Source organism: Mustela nivalis, assembly GCF_964662115.1.
Source record: "Mustela nivalis genome assembly, chromosome: 11".
NCBI classification, from domain to species: Eukaryota; Metazoa; Chordata; class Mammalia; order Carnivora; family Mustelidae; genus Mustela; species Mustela nivalis.
Genome location: NC_139030.1, coordinates 86,546,489 through 86,568,537, shown reverse-complemented (window position 1 = coordinate 86,568,537; position 22,049 = coordinate 86,546,489). Strand labels below are relative to the sequence as shown.

At 55.8% G+C, this 22,049-nt stretch overlaps 1 protein-coding gene across 22 annotated transcripts in view; it reads right to left on the bottom strand.

Moving 5' to 3' along the window:
- Positions 1-22,049, bottom strand: part of TNS1 (tensin 1) — a 221,448-nt gene that overhangs the window by 125,146 nt on the left and 74,253 nt on the right. For 2 of the 22 annotated variants that reach the window (XM_082690441.1, XM_082690443.1), the window contains exon 1: positions 6,988-7,208. The exons of the other annotated variants lie outside the window; for them this stretch is intronic. The gene's annotated coding sequence lies outside the window, so the exon portion shown is untranslated. Of the gene's footprint in view, positions 1-6,987; positions 7,209-22,049 lie in introns of those variants that run through there. 22 annotated transcript variants of the gene reach the window in all.

Sequence of the window (22,049 nt, the reverse complement as noted above, 5' to 3'; positions counted from 1 at the left end):
CAGACTCCGAGGGCACTGGCTCATGGGCTGTGCCCAGATCTCCCTGGCCACTACAGCCTTCACAGCAGCCGAAATCATCCTAAATAACAGTCTCATCACATTTTCCCCACATGAAAGCCCTCTGCTGCTCCCTCGTTCACCTGACCCAGAAGTCCCTCCATGACGGGGCCCCAGGCAACACCGGCAGGCTCGCCCAAAGCCAGCCTTTCTCACACACACACTTCCGGTGGGTCTAGTCTGTGCCAGGCCCTGAGCGGGGCACTTCACAGAGACGATCTCATTTCCTCCCAGTCATAGCTCTATGAGGCTGGATGTCAGCCCCATTTGACAGATGCAGACATTGAGGTTCAGTGCAAGGTCACCCAGCTAGCAAACAGCGGAGCCAGGAGGGACAGCACGTTCTGTTTGACTCTAACACAGGGCTGGGGCCATTATTTCATCCATCGTGACATGTGTGCCACTGTGCCTTCAGGCATGCCGTCCCCCTGTGCCTGAAGAAGTCTTTGTCCCTTTTGCTCCCCGTGGAACTCCTCCTCAAACTTCAAAACCCACCTCCAGGAGTGCTTCTTCTCCAAAGTTCTGCTAACCCCACCAGCTCATGTACACTGCTTCCTTCTTCAGTTCCCCTCTGCATTTGGTAGAAACCTTCCATCTACTCCTCTTCATCTCCTTCTAGACGGTGTCCCCCTGGTCTTTCCAGCCCCATACCCCTGGCACCTTACCTGGCAAAGGGTTGGTGCCTCAGAAAGTCTTGGAAGTGAATAATCAGGGCCCTCATGTACCAGGCCAGACTCAGCCACCATCACACGGCCACCACTGTGGGTCCCCAGGCACGGCCTCCACCCAAGAAGCCCCACCCCCAGTCACAGGCAGGGCCCCCCATGACCACCTAACACCCTGCTCGTGTCCCTCGGTGGGAGCTTCTCCCTGTGCCCAGCTGCCTGCCCCACTCTACCCAACCAGCTTGGCTGTTTCTGGGAGTCTCAGCTGGTGATTAGGGCCCTAATCAGCAGGACTTCCTGCCAGCAATTGCCAGAGGTGGGGGCAGGGCAGGAGGGAAGCAAGGTCAATCCAAGGTGAAGTTCTCGCAGCCTGGGACCAGGAAGATTCAGTCAGGGAGATGGAATCACAGATTCTTCCAGCCCCTGCACCCCCCAGCCTTTCACTGACAGGTGAGGACATCAGGCCGGGCAAAGGAAGGGACTCTGATTCCAGAGTGTAGGAACACAGCAAGAGCACTGCTCTCCCCCATGCTCTGGGCCTTTCTTATGCTCCCTTTGAGACCTCTGTCCGCCCCTCGACCCTGACCCCAGCACCAAGCCCAGGGCCAACCCCAAAGACTGCTCCCTAGAAAAGGTTGTTGTAGACCAGTGAATTGCTCAGGTCTGGTCAAGGTCAAGAGCCAAAGGCAAGCCCCTCCTCTAGATGAGCAATGGCCTAGAAATGGAGCAGAGGTGAGCAGGGGCTGGGGAGGGGAAGCGAGAAAGGGCTGGGCTGAGCTCAGAAACCCTCCCCAGCTGTCATCATCATCAACCCAAACCCATTCTTTCTCCAAAAAAAGCTTAATGCCTTCTGCAGCTGCAACTGGGCGGGTCAGGGGTCCGGAAATAGAGCTCACCCCCGACCTGGAGCGACCCCAGCCTCCCTGGGTGGGAACCAGGGGCTAGGTGGGAAGGCTGTTGGGGGCTGACCCCTGCTAATGAGGGACGTCAGAGGCACCAGAAGTGGACGACCCCAGAAAGGACAGAGGTCTGGGATGAGGCAGGAGTGTGGCCAGGACGCGCCCCTACCACGGGTTCATCGCTCAGAGCCTTGCAGCATGCAGGAAGGGCTGGCCATGGTTCTCCCTCACCTCCCACCAACAAGGGACTGAACTTAAAGTTGCAGCAAGAGGGATGCAGGTTAGACTTCAGAGATACCCAGAGCTATTTAGAGATCCCACTTTAAAATACAGACACCACCCCTATGGGTATAGCCCAGGGTCAAGAGTAGCCTGCCTGGAGGCGGGGCCAGCCACGTCTTTGCCAGGCGTGGGAGTCTCTGATTCAGTGACTCTCTTCAAGGAATGGGATAAGATCCAAGGAAGGGAGCTTGGACGGGTTTATAATAATGCATCTTGTTTACACTGATGGCCGCTTTCTCAGAGTCCTTCATAAACACAGCTCTGCATCGGCTCCCCTGGTCAGACAAGGCCTTGGGAGGTCCCCTTAGCTCCCTGCCTTTCCCCATTCACAGAAGGGGGAAGGGGAGAGACATATGTGGGGGTGTGGGGAGAGTCTCCTCTCTGGGCTCTGATGTTGGGTCTCCTAGAGGGAAATTGATGCCACTGTCTCCACCCTCTGGTCCCATAATCCTCCTGTCTTAGGGATGCAACCACCACAAGAGAGAGAAAGGAGTCCACGCAGAATTGGGCTCCGGGAGAAACACCAGTACCACTGCTATGACCCGTAAAATAACTACAATTACTAACATTCATCAATCCCTGACTATGTGCCAGGCGCTGCTCAAAGTGTTTCAAATAAACTAACTCATTCTATACTCACAACCACACCCAAAACAGGTGCAAAACTCTGCTTTCCAGATGAGGAAACCGAAGCTCAGAGAGGTTCCGCTGCTTGCCAAAGCCACACAGCTAATAAACAGGGTCGGCCTGAGTTAAGCCCCAGCAGTCTGGCCTTCAGAGTTACATTTTCTGCCTCGCTCTAGACCTCTTGGCCAACACAGCCCTGTTTCCAGGCCCAGTCTAAATCCCTCACTCCTCCGCCCCTCCTCAGGCAGTCAGTTAGCGCTGAGCACCCTTGGACAGGCACACGGCATGGACCACCAGGGAGGCAAAAGGCACGGGCTTGCCCTCAAGGAGCTTGGAATCCAGCTAGAAGATCTCAGCAAGTTTGCAAGGAAAACTGAGGGGTCCCATATTCTCTGTTGGAGAAGGCCTAGGAGGCCAGTTTCTGGGGAAACTGGACCTCAAACTGGGACTCCCCTTCACCATGGTGGCAGGACAGAACTCCAGTCTGTCACCTCACTCCTTGCTCATTGGCTCACTGGGACCACACCCTCCCAGCCCGCTCCCTCCTGCTTCCCAGAACACTCAGGCCTGAGCTACAAGCCTCCAGCCCTAAAAAGGCAGGGACTACAGAGCCAAGACTAGCCCTGGAGGAGGCAGCACCAGGGACTGGCTCGGGCCCCCCAACCCCCCACCACCCCACCCCATCAAGCTCCAACTCTGCAGAGACCGACCATCTCTCTGAGGGAAACCAAGGTGTGAACAAGTAGGAAAGATGGCCAAGGTCACCAACCTGAGTGGAGGCAAGCAAGGGACCCAGCTGTGCCTCCTGCCAACTCTGTCTTGGGAAAGTGCTGAAGGCAATCTGAGCACAGGAAGGAGAGGAGGGCCAAGTGTGACCTTGCATAATGGAGCAGAGCACCCAGGGAGGTGGGCACGGCCCACAAGGCTGGCAGCCCAGCCACCTGGCTACTCCCGTTCCAGCTCGCTGGTGCCCACACCTCTGCGTGCCTAATGGCTTTGAAAGCTAAGAGCCAGGGCTATGGGAATACAGCTCTGGAGACAATGGTCCCTCCAGTATCCCAAAACCTCTCCCTCCCTCCCCCGGCATCGTGCCCACTGGCTGTTTTCAGAGTCCAGTAACGGAGAGGGCTTTCCTCTGCTCCCCTCCAGTATACATCCCTCAGACAAACCTCAGCTCCCCTTTCTGGGCAGAGACTCGTGGCCCCAGAAATAAGCCAAGAAGCCAGAACCGCCCGCTGCTGAGAGCTTTTGCCATCCATGCCAGCTCTAACCCTGACTCGTCCAGACTCAAGGGCACACTCAGCATCTCATCTTCCCGCTCCTCTAGGGTCCCTGTTGGACCAGAGGAGAGCGTGTCCTCCTGAAGCAGCCTCATCTAGTCCCGACCGGAGACACAGGACTCCAGTTCGACACAGAGAAGGACTTCATCCTCAGATGAAGCCAGGACTGAGAGGAGGCAGGAGGATAACCAGGGCAACTCAGGCCCTACTCCTTCACTCTCCCCACCAAGGAGAAAAGGAGTCCCAGGGACCGAGGGGAGATGCAGGCTGGGACAGAAAGGACCGAGCCCAGGCGGTCCTGAACCCAGCCTAGAAGCCCACATTTGACATCATGAAAAGCCCCAGCCTCCCAGGGTGTGGAGTTCAGAAACCTCAAACCTCAACCCCACCCTGCCTTTCCGCCCACTGCCTGGTGCCCACCCCAGAGGGAAACAGGTCTGGAGAGGTGGCAGGGAGGGAGGGAGCAAGGGGATCCACTCCCCCACACTCCTCCCTTGCAACGCCATCGCGACTCACACATACCACTTCAAGCTGCCCGGACAACCCTGTGTTAGGTCACGAATTTGGAAACTGAGGCTCAAGCAAGGGCCAGCCCTGGGACTTTCTGCATCTCAGAACTTGACACTGTTCCTCTGCCTACTACCTCCAGGCAGCCTGGGGAGGCCCCTTCCCATGGTGGGGGGTAGTGGGACTATGGTAGAAGACAACAAAATGGCAGGGGCTTGAGCTGTCAAACTTCAAGCACACCCCAGCCCCTAATCCTCCCGCACGGGCCACCAGTTAGCCCCCTCAGCAGGGAGCACAGGCTCTAACTGAAGGCGGGCAGGGGGCAAGGTCGCCCCCTCCATTCCGCACCACGTCACACAGCCCACAGATCTGTGCTGGCCCTCGTCGGGTTAACCAGCAGGGCAAGGCTCAGAGTGAGACAGGAAGAATCGGAAGAAACTCAGAATCTTTGCAGGAAGCAGCTGGGGCAGACCTGGTAGGAGAGTGTGCAGTGGGTGCGAGCAGAGAGCACCAGGCTCTCCGTTCCCCAAACACCGGCAGGGAGGAGGAGGCAGTGCCCACACCCCAGGCTGGAGGCCACCGCCTTCCTGCTTCCCCGTTCTGGCTGTCAGAGAATTCCTGACTCCAAGAATCCCAGGACCTCAGCATCCCAAGAGACCATCAGGGTCATCTCTCCTAACCGCATCCCAGCTCAGGAATCCTTCCATGCTGTTTTCCAGCCTCTGTCTGAACTCCCCCCTGGACGGGAAGCTCACTACCTTACAAGGACCCCATTCTCCTGGGCTGGCCAGCCAGGCTAGTTAAGAACCCCTCTGTTAAACCTGAGCCAAGCTTCCCTCACCCAACAAAAATCCATTCTCCCTTTTCGCTTCCTGTTCCTACCTCAGTATAAACATGTCACTGAGAAGTCCCAAACTCCAGGTCTTCTGCTATAGCCCGTCAGAGATGAGAAGATGGTCACCCAACAGCAAGGTCGGCTCTGAACTCACCCACACCGCAGCCAGCACCCGCCACCCACCCAGCTACCAGCTCCCGGGTGTATACGATCCTGGAGGCAGCCACCCAGTCTGAGACTCTAAGCTGGGGCTCTGAGCAACGTGAAGTATGGAGAGCACTGGGAGAGGGATAGGGAAGGAGAGGCAGGTGTCTGGAAGCAGAGGGTCCCATGCTGCCTCCTCCACCACCTGAAAATTCTCATTTCCAGATCAAAGACCTGGCTCCCAGCTCGGAGGGTGGGGTGGAGGGGTCCTACAGACTGGTGGAGACCTTCACCACCCTGGGATCCCAGCACTGTTCCATGGAGAGCTCTTCCTGCCAGCTCCCCACCACAGCCCTGGGCCAGGGGTCGGACAGGGAGGCACTCAGCTGTAGCAAGCTCTGAGATCCTGGGGGAGAGCGAGGGTGGGGAAGACAGGAGCAGCGGCCAACTGGCAGGACTAGAAGCAACTTAAGGCCAAGTCTGAGCCACAATGGTCCCCACCCCACCCGGCAGCTCCAGGAAGGGGCCCAGCAGAGACTCAAGGAAAGAGAGTGCTCCCCACGCCCTCCTGACCCCCCTGCTTTCCCTCTGTCACATGGAAGAAGTTCTGCAACTTCCAGAAGAGAAACCCCTGGTTTCCAGGTCCTCCTCTGAGCCTCATCCCACAGTGGCTTGTCTAGCCCTCCCCTACCCAGCTCCCATCCTGTCCGCTAACCCCATCCCACCGCGCAGCAGGCTTCTCCTGGTCTCCCCTAGGTCCCCCTCCCCGCCCGGCTTTCTCTTCTACGATAGTGGCCTCAGCCTAAGAACATCTGGTCCTGAACTGGGGAGGGGGGGTGTGCCAGATACTGAGGTTAGCTTGGCAGAGCCTCTCCCGCTTGGGAAGGGGTGGCAGGCAGGGCACCAGAGGGTCAGAGGAGGAGATGGGGGGGTGGGAGGAGAGGAAAGGGGGGTAGAAGGCAGCTGTGTGTGTCTGTTCATTAACTACCTGGATTAGCCATTTCTGCCCGGAGGGGTGAGGAGGGGCTAAGAGCTCCTGGCTGGGGGAGGGCAGCGGCGGGCACGCATGCCAGGCTGGGCCCGCATGCCCAGGGACCCAAGCCGAGGGCAGTGCAGCAGGGAAACCCTTCCAGGCCTGCCTAACCCTCCCGTGCAGCTGTGGCCCGCCCTCTGGGAGATGAGAGGTGGGAGCCAGGAGAGCCCCAAGGAGGAGAACAGGGCCCAGCAGCAGCTCCAATGGGAGGCAGGGAAAAAAATGCCCAGGCTCACGTCTCTCATAGCCCTCTCTGAGACAGCCCCGGGAAGGCCAGTGGGTAGGGGAAGAGACTAATACTTCAAGCCTCCCCCTCTTTTGCCCTGCTGACCTCAGTCTCGAGCAGCCCCTGACACCCACAACTTCCCCAGCAAACCAAACTCCTGCGGATGGGCTGAGAGCAGGGACAACCACACCCCAGACATCCTTGCCAGAACCAGACCCCGAAGGCAGGGAACGGACAGGTTGGCCTCCAGGGTCTAGACCAGCCCCAGGGCATGTGACCGGGTGGGCTGACCTCCCCCTCCCCTAATTTATAGGATCAGGGGTCCTGACAGCATCAGTAGGACAGGCCAACATGCATGTGTGTGTGTGTGCGCGCACGCGCACACACACACACACACACACACACACACACACACACACACGCCACACTCACCTTTCCAACAGAAGGGCCACCGGGTGGGGTGGGTGTCAGGTCTCACAGGACAGAGCAGTGGGCAATGACGGGGCAGCAGCTGTGGCAGGCCAGAAGCTGGTTGCCGAGAGGAGGGCGTGAGTGAGCCTTGTGTTTAGGCAGGAGCGGGCAGGGGAGCGGAGCTGGTCCCAGGGCCACTGCTGGGAGCAACTGAGCCTGGGCGCTGCTGGCCTGGCTCCCTCCCCCCCGGCGAGGCGGGCAGACAAGCGCACCGCCTTCTTCCCCTCCTTCCCGGAGCCGGCCAGCAGCCTGCCCGCCGCCGCCACCTCCTTTAACCCCTGAAGCGCTTGGCTCCCGGCTTCCAGCTCCCGGCTCCCAGCTCCCGGCTCCCCGCTTCCAGCTCCATGGCTGGGCAGCAGGCACATGACTGGGGCCCTGGGGCCCAGAAGTTCGGACTCCCCTCCTTCAGCCACCAGCCCAGCAGTTTCCCCCCGGACCTGTAGGGAGGCATCAAAGGGCCTGGGGACACAGGTGGGGAAAGGGGACAGGTGGCCAAGAAGTCTGGGACACCAGGGAAAAACACAGCTGCAGAGAAATGGCCACAGTGCTGCCGGCTGGAAAAGGATATTTGGTCAGATGGTAATGACAATGATAATCACAAGAAGAGCAACTCCCAGTTTCTGTAGCGTACCCTGCTCTCTGCCAATCCCCACTCATTTGGTGGCAGGAGACCCAGAATCTCACTTTTGAACCCATTTTTCTGAAACACTCCCTGCTTTCTTCTCTGGGCTGAGTTCAAGCTTTTGTGACTGTATTTTATTTTTATTTTTTTTAAGATTTTTATTTATTTATTTGACAGAGATTACAAGTAGACAGAGAGGCAGGCAGGTGGGGGGGGGGAGTAGGCTCCCTGCTGAGCAGAAAACCCTGTGACTGTATTCTTAAAAGTGATGTGAAGTGGGGGCTCCTTGGAGGCTCAGTTGGTTAAGCGTCTGCCTTGGGCTCAGATCATGATCCCAGGGTCCTGGGATCGAGCCCCAAACTCTTTTCTCCATCCAGCTAGTTCTCTAGAGTGCATGCGCTCTCTCTCTCTCTCTCTCTCCCTCTCATTCTCGCTATCTCCATTGCTATCTCTCTCGAATAAAAAAATATTTAAAAAAAAAAGTGATGTGAACTCTAGTTAAAGAGACACATGCTTCAGCTCTCTTTGAAACGCATCAAACAATACCATGGACTGATGGATGGAGAGAGAAACAGAAATGTGATAAAGCAAATACACCAAAGAATTCATCACAGACTCTAGGGAGTTTGCCATAATCTTTTCAGCTTTTCTATACGCGCAAATATCAGCGGAAACAAGATCTGAAAGTCTGAAGCACCATAGAAATAAGAGTGAGGAAGGGAAAAGCCATTCGCTGAACACCTGTCGCACTCCAGACTCTGAAAGAATATTCTCTCTCACTTCATCTACGAATCTCCTTCATCCCAGCTGAAGAAAGCCATCTTGGAGTGGTTAGGTGACTTGTCCAAGACCACACAGGACGGTGCTGAGTGGAAACTCAGCCTTGGACAAGCTCGCTCCAGAGCCAAGCTCCCCACCACTCAGTCCTCCAGAGGCGGAAAGGCCCTTCTCTTCCCCATCTAGGCCGCCTTTGTGGGAGGTCCTGGGCCAGCAACCTGCCTCTCAGAGCCTCAGTTCCCCTGCTGTCTGAATAGTTTGAATCCAAAGTTCCTCAGGATATCTTCCAGTTCGAACACTCTGACTTCACTAATTTAGCCAAACCCTTCCCCAGGCTTCAGTTCTTCAAAGAGTAAAGTGACAGGGAAGGCCAGAGAAGGGACAAACGGCCTCAGGAAAGATCTGGGGGCATCTGGGGCCACCAATGGTCAAAGCTTCGGATGCCTTTCTCCCTCCCCACCCCACCTCCCTGGTTTTGGTGATAGTGAGATCCTTCAGGATTCAGGGAAGGGGGCACCTTCCTGTGGACCCTGTGTGGGCAGGGTAGAGACAGAGCCTAATTGTGCCCTCCCTATCCCGGCCTTCAGGACAAGATGACTTCACCCCTTCCTAGGTGGAGAGTCTGGGTTCCCAGGGTCCCAGATGCCAGCATCTCAGAACCTACCAGCCTTGCAGGTGGCCTTGGTGTGTGAGAGTGATGGTGCCGGCAGGGACAGAGATGGAAGAAACGTGCCCCGCTGAATGTCTGTGTCTCTGAGCCTGACAACTACCCAGCCCAGCTCCCTGCCCAGCCCTCCCTGGCCCCAGTTCTGGGGCAAAGGTGAATCCTGAGAGCCTTGTCCTGCTAACCCTTGCACCCCTGCAGACCAAGGGTGGCCCGGGGGCTTGGGACAGTCCTGGTGAGGTGAGGAAAGTGAGAGATTCCGCCTAAGAATGTTGACTCTGGATTCCCCCGGCCTCAGGGCCCCATGGGCCAGTCCCAATTGGGACTCGCCTAGAGGTGGATGAGGAGTCAGCCATGAAAGTGGCAGCCCCTCCCTGAGTCTTGGGCCACAGAGTAGCCCCCCAGCCTCATGTGCAGGACTGCACACTGGCTCCAGGGCTATCCTCCCCATCTCCTCATTCCAAGCCACACCCCCTGTCACCCTGATCAATACGAAACTGTCCCGGGCCCTCCACTGCCTACCAGATCCAGTCCCAGCTCTGCAGAAGGATGCCCTGTGACATAGCCCCAACTCTGAGCTTTTTGAAGGCACAATTCCCTCTCTTCTCTATCATTCATCAGGCCTCAACTCAAAAGCCACATCCTCCCTGGGTCCTTCTGCATCTGCACTATTTGGTAGGTACTGTCCCTTTCTCTGGACCCTCAAAGCCCTTGCTCAAACATTGACACCAGGACACTCACTTCTAGATCTCCCAGTGAGATCTAGATCCCAAGATTTATGCATCATTCCCTTCCACTATCCTAGCGCACCCAATGCCCAGCACAAGGTAGGCACACAGACTCTCAACGAATGCAGGTTGAATAACTGAATAGTAAAGAGATGGATGGATGGATGGATGGATGGATGGACGGACAGACAGATGATGGATGGATGGATGGGTGGACATATGGATGGATGGATGATGGACGGATGGATGGACAGACGGATGAATGATGGATGACTGGTTACAAACAGAAGGAAAGAGCACTTTTAAATGCCTGATTCTGCCCAAGACTACCAAGACGATAAAAGACGACTTTTATCTTCAAGGCTGTATAAAAAACTGACCATCAGAAAAACTGACCACGTTAAGACATGAGGTTCATGTACCTGATTTCCCAGGCACACACCCTCCACAGGAGATTGGGGAGTGGGGTGGGTGTCTAAGAGATGCTGTCCTCAGCTCCTTGCAAGGAGCCACTGGAAGGGACGCGCTCCAACTTCCACCCCAACACTACCCCCTCTCTCCCAGCCCTCCTGCTCCAGCACCAATCCAGCAAGTCTCTAGAAACCACACAGACAGGAAATCAAGGAGCTAGAGGATTTCAAAGCAAAAGAGTAGCCTTCCCCTTGATTTCCAAGAGCTGTCCCATAGCCGATCATCCCCCGGAACCCCTCCCTGACACCCCGGGGTTTCCCCAGTGTCAGTCCCAGCCTCTCACATGCCTGCACACACGCACGTGCACACACACACACACACACATGCTCACATCCAGAGTGAGAGCTGCTTTCTACAGAACGCTGCTTAGCCCCCTTTCCCTCCCCTCCTCACCGCCCTCCTCCAAAGGAGGCAAGGGATTCCCAGGGTTTCCCATCTCCCATTCCACCCTCCCCTCCCCGCCTCCTAAGCCAGCCCATGCCCCTCTCCCTCCTCCCGCCCTCCCTCCCTCCCACCCCTAGTGCAGGACTGCACATCTGGTTCCAGTTGTGGTTGGTCCGTTCAGGGGTAGGCCTGGGGGTTTCTCATAAAACTGAATAATACCAGTGTTGGAGCCTGTGGAGCTGGGGGAAGGGAGGGCAGGAGGCTGAAGGGACGGGAGGGAGAGAAGCGGGCAGCAAGGAGGCAGAGAAAGACACAGAGCCCAGAAAGGAGCAGGGCCGCGCCTGGCATCTAGCAAAGATTCAATGGGTGCTTGTTGAGGGGCGATAGAAGCCAGAGAGACAGAGGGCAGGAAAGCCAGGAGGAGAGAGAGCAGGACAAAGAGAGGGTCAGAAACAGAGACCTAGAAGGAGGAAAGAGACGAAGCTGGGGGTGGTGGGACAGCGCCACTGGGCCACAGAGCAGCCATTGAGAAGAACAGAGAAAATGAATCGTGTCTGTCGGGGCCAGGTGCTGAGTTAGGCACTTCCAGTGGAACAGGAGGGGATGTGACAGAAAGGAGGACAAAGGGACACACAGAGACACAAAAGAAAGGGCAAAGATAAAGTCAAGGGAAAGCCTGACTGCCTAAGAATGTCGACTCTGGATTCCCCCGGCCTCAGGGCCCCATGGGCCAGCACAGAGCAGTTCCCGGGTTTTCTCTTATTCTGTTTGCGCCAGGATTTGAAAGCCCAGCCTGCACCAAACCTTTCCCATGTGTCTTTCCATTAAAAACCCAAGAGATGTCTCTAATTCTTATCCCAGTCTTAGAGACCGGCTCAGAGCAATTAAGAAATTTACCTAAAACCACAGGGCAGCTGATAACACGGTATCTGAACCCAGGTCTTGCCACTCAAGGCTGTTTCGCACACCGACACAACTGAGAATTCCGGGTCCCTGGCACTCCCTCTGGAGGCCATTGCGCCATGTAACCCCCACTCTTGTGGGGCCGGATCCCTGGGTCCTTCTCACCCTGAGCAGGGCAGAGAGTAGACCACCACCGTCCAGCAGGCAAGGACTGGCTTCCCAATCTTCCTAGGAGGTGCTGGAGCTATCCTGTCTAGCGCCCTTGGCCCCCACCCGCGTCCTCCCTCTCCATGGCAGGGAAGGCAGTGCCACAGGCCCAGGTCCCAAGGGGAGAGGCCCTGGGCCTCAGGATCCTGCTTGGCCCACACCACAGCTGACTGGGAGCCAGGCCCTGGGTAACACCCTAGGCATTTGGTCAATGTCTATGCCTTGGGTTCCCCTCTCCCCCTTCAGACGACCGTCTCCCTACCAACACCCCAGCTAGAGAGGAGTTGGGCTTTCTCCCAGGATCCTTCATCTCAGGGCTACCTCCTGGGAACCACCCACCCCTCAACTCAGCGGGCCCTCCCTCTCCCCCAGAGCTGGCTTCAAAAGCCACACCCCCACCCTGCTGCCCCAAAGAGCCCCTCTCCCTTCCTTCCTGATGCTGGGTTCCACAGCCCAGGTCACAGGTCTCTTTTCTATTTGTCATCCTCAAGACTCAGGCCAGGGACACCTGGGTGGCTCAGTCAGTTAAGCCACTGTCTTCGGCTCAGGTCATGATCCCAGGGTCCTGGGATCGAGTCCCACATCGGGCTCCTTGCTCAACAGGGAGCCTCCTTCTCTCTCTGACTCTGCCTGCTTCTCTGCCTGCTTGGGCTTGCTCGCATGCGCGCTCTCTCTTCTCTCTCTCTCTGACAAATAAATAAATAAAATCTTAAAAAAAAAAAAAACTCAGGCAAGAAAGACTGAGGCAACAGCAAGGGGCACCCCCTCCTCACCACTGTCCACTCCATTTGCATCTAATTTGCATGCATTCCCAGCATCTTGCCAAGTGCAGAGCCTCAGCCCAGTGCCACACTCTCCCCCCCACCCCAGGGAGGGAGTCACACTCTGCCTTGTGCATTCGGATTTCCTACTCTCAGGTTTGTGCCCAGGGTCTGAGGGCAAAGGATCAATAAGGCAGGAGAAACCTGAAAGAAATGGTCTGCCAAAAACTTGTGCCTAAGACACATACTGGCAGCCCCTCCCTCCTGAGCCTGCCTCAGTTTCCAGCCAGGAAAGGCCCTTGGATCTAGCCCCAAGGCCTCAGACTGGGAGTCAGGGTCTTGAGTTCCAGCCCTGTCCAGCCACCGACGCCTTGGTGACCAGATGACACTCTTGGTCCCTCTTGGCTTCCATCCCCTCATCTGGCAACCTCTAAGATCCCTTGGAAGATTCCCAGAACACATTTTTAGGCAGACATTGGTCCTTGGCAGAAAGTCCCTGCTGTGCCAGTTCATTGCCCACAAATCCCTGTCTCCCCTGAGAAACCCGATTTTAAAGCTGTAAGAGCTCTGGGCTTTAATCGCCTCTGGGACAGGACTGCTTTCAAGCCTACACCAGCGATGATCACCGGCTTCAGCCCAGATACTTATTTTCATAGAACCCACAGCTCTCCCTCGCACAGCACACCCACCACCCTAACCCCACTATTACAAGGCCCCTAGCCTGCACAGGATAGTCGGGGATCCCCCACACCTGAAGTTATCTGGATTTCAGGAAGGTGTTGGCAGGAGCTGTGATGAAATGCTTGGAGACGAGATAGAGAGCCGAGCAGATTCCTAACCAGCAAGGCAAGGGGTGTTGATTAATAGATCAATGTCAACTTCCTGACTTGCCAAAGGGCTCTGTCCTCTGCCCTGGCTTGTCCAACATACTTATCAGTAACTTAGATGAAGACTTAGAACAGAGGCTTACCAAGTACACAAAGGTAAAAACGCAAAAAAGGAAGAGCTAAGGCGCTCTTGAACCAAAATGCAAAACTGACTTTATAAACAGGCCAGAATTAGTAAGGGAACATTTCTCTTGGGGTCAAGTCCTAAACTAAGGTTCCAAAAGTCATAAAAACCCTGAATTAATAATATTTCGTGCAATAACAACAACAAAAAAAAATAGTTCATGAAAGGAAAGGCCTAAGATTTAATGAAAACAGAAATTCAGTTCAGTTCTCAGTAGGCTATGGCTGCCACCAACAGGCACGTGGTCTTTGGGTTGCATTAAGAGAGGTATAGAATATAGACCAAGGGAGATGAAAGTTCTACTCTCCTCCATGACTCTCAGACACCACCAGAAGTGTCAGGTATTATTGAATCAAAGTACAAGAAAGGTTAAAGAAATTGGGCCAATTTTTCTTTCAAATCATTAAAAAAAAAAAAAAAAGACACAACACACATCGTCAAGTATTTGAAAAATGTCTTGGAGAAAGTGAGCCAGGACAAACTCTATTGCCCACATCCACCTCCTTTGCCTTTCTGCCCCTTCATCTATGAATTCCCTGAAGCCTGGGACCATTTCCCATTCATTTCTGAATGTCCAAAGGGCAGAATCAGTCAGGGGCTGAGCAGCTGTGAAGGACGAAACAGCATCCTGACCAGGCCTGTGGGCACTGATTAGTAGGGAGCGTGCTGGCCCCGGCACTAGAGCTGAGCTTCCGCCAAGCTGGCTGCTGAAGCCAGAGGAGGCCAGGAGCCGGGCTGGTGGCTGAACGTCTGGCTGGCACACACTGTCCCAGGCCGGCTCTCATGCTGGCCAGCCGGCCTCCCACCCCCCAAGACTCACCCCTCACCACCGTTCTGTGGGGACTGGCCCCAAATGGGCAGCCTAGCCCGACGTGGGGAGCTGCCCCGTGGCCCAGGTCCTGCCATCACGGGATTGGTCCTGTCTCCCATCACCTGCATGGCTTTCCAGCTCATTTTATGTGCATGGACTTTCTCTCCCTCACCCCCTAACCGACCCTCCTCTCATCATCCCTCCTCCTTAACATTGATCCTCATGCCTCCAGGGCTCTTAGGGCTGCTTCTTACTCTCTGCTCCCTGGCTGTAGGCTGCTAACAATGGCGGCCCTTGCCCTGCTCCCACCTCCTCCCCCATTTTTTCTTATTTATGTTGTGCTTTCAGGGCTGGAGAGCTGGAGACTCTCTCCTGAGGACTTAGCCTTGCCCCCCCCCCCAGATAATGATCTCTCCGCTCCATTTTGAAATGCTCCACTTTGAAATGCGGTGCTGTCCCTCTAGGAGTTTGAGAGCCAGGGAAACCAGGCCCTATCCTTCTGAGACTCCCCCCAACCCCTGTCCCCGAAGACTGTGTGACCTCAGGCAAGTTACTAACCCCTCTGAGATGAGCGCAGAGTCTGACCCAGAGTGGCTCTCCCTATACCCAAGCTCCTGCCACCCTCTCCTCCTTCAGAGATGCCATCACCATCCGGACCCTGGAGTCGGGGATTCATCTCTCCTTCCTGTGTGTCTCTTAGGACCTGTTTCATAAATACATTTACTAAGAGTTTTCCATGTGCCAGGCACTATTCCTAGAGCTTTGCGGTTAATAACTTCGATCGTCCTAACAACCCTATGGGTATTGACCACCGTTAATCCCATTTTCTAGGTAAGGAATGATGCTCAGAGACATCAACTGTGATTGCCACTGCTCTCCTCCCTGAAGCCGCGTGTGAGGGGGCCTCGGGCCCGTCACCTTCCTGTGTCCGACGGATGCTCGCTCACAGCCTCTCCTCTCCCACACCAGGCCCTCGGAGTTTACCCCACGCCCTGCTGAGGCTGGAAGGTTCCCATTGAGAGGCAGCCTGCTTCCTGTGCCTCTAGTTTCTGCTGCAGAGCGCAAGTCCCTTCAAAGCTTTATTCAGAAATATCTCTCTCTCTCTCTCTCTCTGTGTGTCTCACACACACACACACACACACACAACAGCTCACAATCTCCCCCCAAGTCCTCACTTCACAGGATAGACATTCGCAGCTCTGCTGCGGTTTCTGGCTCTTTCCACCCTCCAGGTGCTTGCCTATTTCCCCGCCTCTGACCCCATCCCGGCTGGCCTTCCTCTGTGCCTCCGTTCGCCCGTTCATTCAACAAACACTCCTGAGTGCCTGCGGGGAGGGGGGCCCAGGGCCAGCACTGAGGGCAGATCCAGGGGAAAGCCAAGACGGGGCACCTTCCCTCAGGAGTCCTTGGTCTAGAGGAGGGGACACCACCCAAAAGAAGCCTCAACACTTCACACCAACAGTGCTGAGCCGTGCGAGGGGAAGAGGAGAAAGCCCAAGGGAGGGGTGGCATGGATCCTGACAGCTCATGTGCACCGGACATGCTCCAGACCCCGATATAAAGCCCCCACATGCCTCATTAGCCTGTTCCCTCCTCACCATGGCCCTGGGAGATGTCTTTCTAACCCCACTTTGAACAGTGGGGGGAGCTCAGACACAAGTGGCCAAGTCACTTGCCCAAAACCAGTGAGACAACAGCTAAGCAGCGGTGGCCACAGCAACAGGCCTGAGCCCCAACTCTGCTCTCAAGCACCCGGCCCCCTTATCACCAAGAGGTTAGGACTCAGTTCCCAAACACCGACACCCCCCACACACGCGCAGCAGCAGCGGGCCATGCAGAAGGTAGCAGGCCTGCCCTGGTGGGACCCGGACCCCTCACTGTGCTTTTCACCCATCTACCCCTCAAGCAGCATCAGCTTCACCAAGATGGTAGTCACCCCAACCCTGGACTCCCCACTTATTCTCACTTTGCTGTCACCTTCAGACAGCTGACCTTTTCACTCTGGTTGGCTTCAGGATGGCTGGGGACAGCTCCTCCCACCAGGGCTTGCTTGAAACATGGCTCCTAGTGTCACCAAGGGGACCAGGGAAGGGTCGAGAAGGGCTCCAAACTCTGGGACACAATCATCCCAGGCTCTCCCCAGGGCCACCCAAGTGAGGCTCACAGCTATGGTAAGAATTTAGAGTTGAGGCATCCAACCCTCACATTGTAGTTAGATGCAAAGTGAAGCCCAGAAAGGCCAAGTAGGGAGTCCCAAAGTCACCACGGAGAGGAACTCAATGGCGTCAACCCAAGAACCATGTGGCCGGTGCAGTCCCCTATATCACACCAGCCTCTAGGAGAGCCAGTCCTGGCCTTGACAGAGAGGGATCCAGTTAATCCTGAGGAAGACAAGAGAGGCCCGGGTCCCTGGGCTGGTGAGGGACCCACAGGACCAGCTAAAGGATTCTTGGGCTCCAGGTGCAGCCCAGGCCTACTCTCCCCCAATGACCAGAACGGAGGCTGAGGCAGGAAGGGTAAGCAGGGCAAGGGACATCAGCTGGAGCCCCTCCCTCTGGGGGCTCCTCCCCGGGGACCCCATGGGTGACTGTTTTCCTAGGAACATTGTGTTCAAGCTGTGAGTCTTGGCCCAAGCACCCTACCCTGGCAGATCTCCAGCTGCCTGTTTAATAATGTACAGCCGATCGGCCAGTAACAGCAGGTTCCAAAAAAAATTTTTTTTTATGGTTGTTTTTGTTGTTGATTTTTTTTTCTTTTCCTTCCAGGTAGTTGGTGATGGTTATGAGGAACAAGTGTCCCCTGGCTGGGGTCCAAGGCAACCACCGCCTGCCCAGGCTAAGGGATCCTGGCAGATCCCACCTGCCTCTGCCCACCCCTCCCACCGTGCCCAGGCGCCAAAGTGCCCACACCCACCTCCGCGGTCCTGCTGACACCCTGGGCCTGCTTCCCAGGGGCGGGCAGCTGTCCGGGCACCTGGGAGGTCCAGAGAGGCCCAGTAGGGCCGAGGGAGAGGATGTGGGATGTGCTGGCGGGGGCAGAGGAAGGGCAGGTGGGGGCTCAGCACTAAATGGGCCCAGCGCTTCCTAAGAATTCCGCCCCGTCTGGCTGCAGTCAGGAACGGAAGGTGGAGCCGGGGTTAGCCCAACCAGGTGCGAGGACCTAAGTCCAGAGCCAGACGGCCAGCTCTCCTGGGAAGGACTGGGAGAAGGGGTGAGGATTTGGGGCCCTGCCCTCCTTCGGGCGACTCATCTCCATCTGAGAGAGAATCTGCAGCAGAATCAAGGGAGCTGGAAAACAGAAGCCTCACGGGAGGGGAGTTAGGACAGAGAATGGAACTTTCAGTCCTGTAAGAACAGATCCAGTATTGCAAAGATTGCTCCTGGGCTACGTGCAGCGCCAGGCCCAGGTGAAAAGGCCGGCCAGATGCCCCTTGCCTATCCGGCCTGGCACCCCAGAAATGGGAGTGAGGCAGGGCAGAGGGTGGGAAGAGGTGCCAGGAGCCAGGGACTGGGTCCTCACAGCTCCGCACAGCTCCCTGATGACCCCAGGGCCAGTCTGTGTCCTCTCTGGGCCTCCATCTTACTGCTATGCCAGGATGAGCTGGGGGTCCCAACCACAGAGGGACTGCCAAGCCCAGATGCAAGGCAGATGGAGGAGTCCAGGATCGTGATGAAGAGGGAGATGCATTAGCACCTATCAAACTCTCAGGATGGTCCAGGCCCTGTATGTTTCCCTCTGTCATTAATTCTGCTGGGCAGGTGCTATTACTCCGACCCCTAAACAGAGGCAGACACCGAGGCTTGGAGCGGGGGAGGACCCATTTACCCACAGAGGGAAGGTGGGCGTGACAGAGGCTCAATGTGCACACCAGCCGGCTGGCCTTGGAGATTCTGACGAAGGGGAGCAGCCCAGCCTCCAAGCACCAAGCACCCCAGCAACCCCTCCTCTCCGCTCTGCACATCCAACTGCCACCCCCCAGCCTCTGTCTTGCCCTGGTGGGTTCCGCAGCCTCCCTTCTGTCCTTTCCCTCCCTCCAGCTCATTAGGCCCCCTTGGGGCTTCCTGCTTCCCCCAGGGCAGAGGCATATGCAGCCACACGGCCCTGCACACTCACACACTCATACACACACACACTCACACATGTATGCACAGGGATCCATGCACTACACACAAGCATGTGTGCTTACACACACACACACACACACACACACACACACAAGCACACCTGTGAGCCCCAGCCACGGGTGGCCTGGCATAGACCCCTGCAGACTGTCTGGGCAGGCCGAACCGGACAGACGGCTGCCATGCCCCCAGGGTGGTTATCCCAAAGGCGAGAAGGCCGGTGGCTAAGAATACTGCGGCGCATTCCAGGCCTGAGATAAGCGGCCCCAAGCATCCTCGGCACGTTCTGGCCTCGCTGTCTCACCCCCGTGGATTCCACCCACCCGCAGCCCCGTCCCGGAAGGGCCCCAGCAGCCGGCGCCGCCAGTGCACACACCTTGGCTGAGGGCTGGCCGCCCTCCCCTCGCCAGGGACCCCAGGCACATGGCAGGTCTCGGTCTCCCCAATGAAGACACGCACGCAGGGAAGGAGGGGACATATGTGTCCATCCTGAGATGTGGGCTAACCTACAGGGCCAGCAAGCACACCCCCCCACACACACCCCTTGCTCGTTACACACCAGCCAGAACCTCATCACATCTGCGTTCACCCCCGCTCCGCAACATCACCGTATCCTGCAGGGGAAGGGACCGAGGTCAACAGAGACCCCACTGCTAAGAAGGAAGAGACCCTGAAATTGAACCAAGGTCTTTCAGCTCCTAAGCCAGGGCTCTTCCCAGGACCTCAACCCATCCCCCTTCCCAGCTGACTCTAAAATTACATCTTTCCAGGGCCACCATGCAGATCAGCGACATCCTTGAGGAAAAGACTCGTGTTCCTTACAGGCTTAGGAGGGGACTCTCAGTCACACACACACGCAGGCAATACCTCCACAGAAGGGTCAGGTGTTCTGGGGCACCTGCAGCTGCCTTGAGGAGTCAGGATTTTCCTAGGGGCAAGGGACAGAAGACTATGAGCTCCCAAATCCCCAAGTCCCCGAGGGTTTGGGAAGAAACGGAGTGAAGACAGAGAAAGGGGCTCCCCCACCTATGGAGCCAAAAGGGAAAGTCCTTTGGATTTTAGGGCCAGAGGATCAGGACAAAGGGCGGGGCCTTGGTGAACAAGGCAGGATCCTGAGGGTGACAGGAACATATGGAGTCCTCAGGGGCCCAGAAGGGACACAGAGAGGACAGACAGGAAAGAGAAAGAACAAAGCTAAGGAACCTGAGGTCCCTAAAGGAAAAAGGCAACAGGGAAAAATAAGAGATGCGGTTACGAAAGTTCTGGTGTACCTTGGTGATCCCGGGCAGCCCACACTTCTGTCTTTTTCTCACCTCATAGCCCAACCCTGTTCCAGGGCAGCAGTTCTAAAGTCTGTGTGCGTGGAAACACACACACACACACAAACACACACACCCTTACATCTCAAGTGTCTCTCTGGGTAACCCAGTTAATGAGGTCAAGAGCTGTTCTGGACACTTCTCATACGAGAACAGTGGGGCCCAGAGAGGGGCTGTGGCTTCCCGAAGGCGCCAGGTTTCCTTTTTGCTGGGTTGGGGGAGCCAATAAGAGGACCCTAGAATCAGGAGTCAGCCCTGCTAAGGAACAGAGCTGAGGCCAGAGGCCTCAGAAGCAAAGGGAGACCGGAAGGAAGCTGGCCCCGGGGACTCTGGGGCGTGACTTTCCCAGCCCCAAGGAGATGGGATCAGGGAGGATCAGAGCAGCATCCAAGCTTGGCACCAGCTGACCTTGGCTGGCGATGAAGGCAGAGGGCACAGAGGCGAAGGAGGTAGGGTCACAGTAGGGAGTGAGGCTGAAAGAGGGGGTGTGTCCCCATGAAGACTTGGCCATCCCCAGCCACTGGCTTGGTAAGGCAGCTGTGCTTCCCAGAGCTGTGTGACCCCACAGCCGGCGTTGCCTGCTGAGCACCCCATCCCTCCCACTCTGAGCAAGCCAGGCAGCCTTACATGGACATCTCAGGGACACAGGCGTGTGAGCTCCCCCTCCCCCCCAGCTTCACCCTGGGGTGCTGCGCTTTCTCCACCGTCTCTCCTTCCAGAGCCCCCCTCTTTCCTGGGGACAGGGCAGCAGACCTGCAGGCCAAGGCCAAAGAGGGGAAGCTGAGATGGGTGGGGGGGATATTGGGCTGTGGATTTCACACCAGCTGGGTAGAGACCCCAGCTGGAAGCTTGTAGAGAAACCTGGAATGGAGAAGCCAGGGCTACAAACTGAGGAATGAGGACCCATCGGAAAAGGGATCACAGATGCTCTGCTGATTGGTGAAGGGACAGAGCCAAGAATATATGTAGACACATGATTATTCCAGAAACAGGCAAGAGCAGGGTTTGCACATTCATTTGCCTGATGCAAGCAAATCAACCGAAAAACAAGACATTTTTGAGATAATCAGGGAAAATTGAACATGCACTAGGTTTTAGCTGCTCCTAGGAAATTGTTATTAATTATGTTGACTATAATAATGGTATTATGGTAATGTTAAAATTAAAAGTCCTTATCTGTTAATGATACACAGTGAAGTATTTACAGTGGAATGATATAATGTCTGGGATTTGCTTTAAAAACACTCCAGCAAAAAAAAAGGGGGGGTGGGGGAGGGGGCAGATGAGACAAAAACAAGGAGAGTTCACAGTTGTGGAGCACGGGTACAAAGGAGTGCATCATGCGGATGTTTTAAATCTCCCACAATAACGAACTGACAAACACACACACACACGCACGTACACACGCGCAGCAGGGGAAGGGGACTCATCTGATCCGTGTTCCCCAAAGTGTGGTATTCAGATGATTTTAGCTGGAAACGTGGCTCAACAATTTTCTTTTAATATTTTTGCATATTGAAAGAAATTTAAAATATGCAATTGTAGAGTAAGCCTACACTTTTTTTTTTTTAGAGTTTATTTATTTAATTGGGAGAGAAAGAGAACGAGAGGGAGAGGGAAAGAGAATCTGAAGCAGGCTCCCCACTGAGCATAGCACAACCCAGGTCTCCATCCCACGACCCTGAGATCATCACCTAAGCTGAAACCAAGAGTCAAGTACTTAACTGACAGAGCCACCCAGATGCCCCAGAGTAAACCTAAACATTCTATCACTTAAATGAGCAAAAGGTTATAAAAGCCAAGTCTTTTTTTTTTTTTTTTTAATGCCATAATAGTGTAGGCTGGTGAGAACAGAAACCTTCGAATGGCAAAGGAAATGCACCCGAGCACAGCTGGGAAAGCACCAAGCCCACCCAAACTCCCCATCGCCAGGGAAGCCACACAGAGTCCCGCGGCGGAGTCACTCCTCCCTCGCCGACATCCTGGACAAGCAGGTGTGCCAGCATGCCCGAGACACCACCGCAGAGGCTGCACCGGGTGATGCCCGTGAGCCGCTGGAGTGCAGGGACCGAAGTGGGGAACAGTGGCTGCTGTCTACCAAGGGCAACCCCCTGGCTCTGTACTTGCACCATCTCCCATCCCTGATCCCCACACAGCCCTCCAAGGTAGACAACATCATACCCATTTCACAGATGGGGAAAGTGTGACTCAGAGAAGAGGGGACTTTCTCAGGGTCCCAAGGCC